This window comes from Malurus melanocephalus, unplaced genomic scaffold, assembly GCF_030028575.1.
Source record: "Malurus melanocephalus ecotype Western Australia unplaced genomic scaffold, MMel_1.1 scaffold_496, whole genome shotgun sequence".
Lineage (NCBI taxonomy): Eukaryota > Metazoa > Chordata > Aves > Passeriformes > Maluridae > Malurus > Malurus melanocephalus.
The window spans coordinates 514,249-517,701 of NW_026623728.1; positions in this window are offsets into that span (position 1 = coordinate 514,249).

Here is a 3,453-nt window from a genome sequence, read left to right on the forward strand (position 1 = left end):
AGGACCCGGGGGATGTCGGGGCACAAATTCCCCTTTTCCGGGAGGAGCTGGAGGATGCCAGGACACAAATTCCCTCTCCTTTCCCTGCCAGGAGGTGCCAGGGCACAGATTCCCCTTTGCCAAGAGGAGCTGGGGGAGATTCTGGGGCACTGATTTCATTCTCCTGCTCTGCCAGGAGGTGCCGAGAATTTCGGGGCACAGATTCCCCTCTCCTGTTTTTCCAGGAGGTGCCAGGGGATGCCAGGATACAAATTCTCCTTTGCCAGGAGGTGCCGAGGGATGCCGGGGCACAGATTTCGCTCTTCTGTTTTTCCAGGAGGTGCCAGGGGATGCCGGGGCACAAATTCCCCTTTTCCGGGAGGAGCTGGGGGATGCCAGGACACAAATCCCCTCTCCTGCTCTGCCAGGAGGGGCTGAAGGACGTAGGGGCACAGATTTCCGGGAGGTGCCAGGGGATGCCGGGGCACAGATTCCGCTCTCCTGCCCGGCCAGGAGGAGTTAGGGGCACAGATTCCCCTTTTCCAGGAAGAGCCGGGCGATGTCGGGGCGCACATTCCCCTCTCCTGCTCTGCCAGGAGGAGCCAGGGCACAGATTCCCCTTTGCCAAGAGGAGCTGGGGGATTCTAGGGCACAAATTCCCCTCTCCTGCCCTGCCAGGAGCTAGGGGATGTTGGGGCACAGATTCCCCTTTGCCAGGAGGATCCGAGCGATGTCGGGGCAAAAAATTTCGCTTTTCCATGAAGAGCTGGGGGATGCCAGGACACAAATTCCCTCTACTGGAGTTAGAGGATGCCGGGGCACCGATTCCGCTCTCCTCCTCTGCCAGGAGGTGCCGGGGCACAGATTCCCCTTCGCCAGGAGGAGTTGGGGGATGCCGGGGCACAGATTTCCCCTCTCCTGCTCTGCTAGGGGATGCTGGAGCACAGATTCCCCTCTCCTGCTCTGTCAGGAGGAATTAGAGGATGCCGGGGCACAAATTCCCCTCTCCTGCTCTGCCAGGAAGAGCCGGGGCAGACCGGGGCACAGATTCCGCTCTCCTCCTCTGCCAGGAGATGCCGGGACACAGATTCCCCTTTTCCAGGAGGAGCCGGGGCATACCGGAGCACAGATTTCCCCTCTCCTGCTCTGCCGGGCAGAGCTCGCAGCTCTCTGAGCCGCTCTCCCCACCCAGAGGCTCCGGGGGCGGCCGTGGCCGCGCTCCGAACGAGCTCCAAACAAACAAAACCCCGCTCGCCTCTGACTCACGCCGCCTCCCCGGGGGCTTTTCCCCAAAACAACCTCCTGCCCCGCCTTCCTTCCCCTTCCCCGTCACCCCCGCGGGGTCAGGACGGTGACACAGCCCAGATGCTGCTCTGGCACCGCGCTCATCCCCGCGGGAAATCCGCCCGCTCCTTCCAGCGCAGCCCCGTGCTCCGTTTGGCTCGGGAGCAGAGGATGAGCAGGACCAGCGTCCCCCGTCCCCTCCTCTCCATCCCTCCGGCTCCTGTTTCTCCAACCCCAGCAGGTTTTTCCCTGCCCCTTCCCGAATTTCCCGAATTTCCCGTCCCCTGGCACAGCCCCGGAGGAGCGGGCAGGGCTCGGGAATTCCGGAGGGAGCAGCGCAAGGAGCAGGGAGGGGAGGAACCCGCACAAAACCGCTGGGAAGGGGGAATAAAGCAGGGCCAGATGGCGGCTCCAGGAATAACAGGGAGGGAAGAGCGGGGTTGGGNAGGACCCGGGGGATGTCGGGGCACAAATTCCCCTTTTCCGGGAGGAGCTGGAGGATGCCAGGACACAAATTCCCTCTCCTTTCCCTGCCAGGAGGTGCCAGGGCACAGATTCCCCTTTGCCAAGAGGAGCTGGGGGAGATTCTGGGGCACTGATTTCATTCTCCTGCTCTGCCAGGAGGTGCCGAGAATTTCGGGCCACAGATTCCCCTCCCCTGTTTTTCCAGGAGGTGCCAGGGGACGCCAGGACACAAATTCCCCTTTGTCAGGAGGTGCCGAGGGATGCCGGGGCACGGATTTCGCTCTTCTGCTTTTCCGGGAGATGCGAGGGGATGTCGGGGCACAGATTCCACTTTCCTGCTCTGCCAGGAGAAGTTAGAGGATGCCAGGGCACAAATTCCCTTTGGCAGGAGGAGCTGAGGGATGCCAGGACACAAATTCCCTCTCCTGTTCAGCCAGGATGAGCTGAAGGATGTCGGGGCACGAATTTGCCAGGAGGAGCCGGGGGAAGTCGGGGCACAAATTCCGCCGCTCCTGCTCTGCCAGACGGTGCCGAGAATGCCGGGGCACAAATTCCCCTCCCCTGTTTTTCCAGGAGGTGCCAGGGGACGCCAGGACACAAATTCCCCTTTGTCAGGAGGTGCCGAGGGATGCCGGGGCACAGATTTCGCTCTTCTGCTTTTCCGGGAAGTGCCCGGGGATGTCGGGGCACAGATTCCCCTTTGTCAGGAGGAGACGGGGGGTGCCAGGACACAGATTCCCCTCTCCTGTTTTTCCAGGAGGTGCCAGGGGATGCCAGGACACAAATCCCCTCTCCTGCTCTGCCAGGAGGACCTGAAGGATGTCGGGGCACAAATTTGCCAGGAGGAGCCGGGGGATGCCGGGGCACAGATTCCCTTTTGCCAGAAGGACCCGGGGGATGTCGGGGCACAAATTCCCCTTTTCCATGAGGAGCTGAGGGATGCCAGGACACAAATTCCCTCTCCTGCTCTGCCAGGAGGAGTTAGGGGGTGCCGGGGCACAGATTCCCCTTTGCCAGGAGGAATTAGAGGATGCCGGGGCACAGATTCCCCTCTCCTGCTCTGCCAGGAAGAGCCGGGACACAGATTCCCCTTTTCCAGGAGGAGCCGGGGCATATCGGAGCACAGATTCCCCTCTCCTGCTCTGCCGGGCGGAGCTCGCAGCTCTCAGAGCCGCTCTCCCCACCCAGAGGCTCCGGGGGCGGCCGTGGCCGCGCTCCGAACGAGCTCCAAACAAACAAAACCCCGCTCGCCTCTGACTCACGCCGCCTCCCCGGGGGCTTTTCCCCAAAACAACCTCCTGCCCCGCCTTCCTTCCCCTTCCCCGTCACCCCCGCGGGGTCAGGACGGTGACACAGCCCAGATGCTGCTCTGGCACCGCGCTCATCCCCGCGGGAAATCCGCCCGCTCCTTCCAGCGCAGCCCCGTGCTCCGTTTGGCTCGGGAGCAGAGGATGAGCAGGACCAGCGTCCCCCGTCCCCTCCTCTCCATCCCTCCGGCTCCTGTTTCTCCAACCCCAGCAGGTTTTTCCCTGCCCCTTCCCGAATTTCCCGAATTTCCCGTCCCCTGGCACAGCCCCGGAGGAGCGGGCAGGGCTCGGGAATTCCGGAGGGAGCAGCGCAAGGAGCAGGGAGGGGAGGAACCCGCACAAAACCGCTGGGAAGGGGGAATAAAGCAGGGCCAGATGGCGGCTCCAGGAATAACAGGGAGGGAAGAGCGGGGTTGGG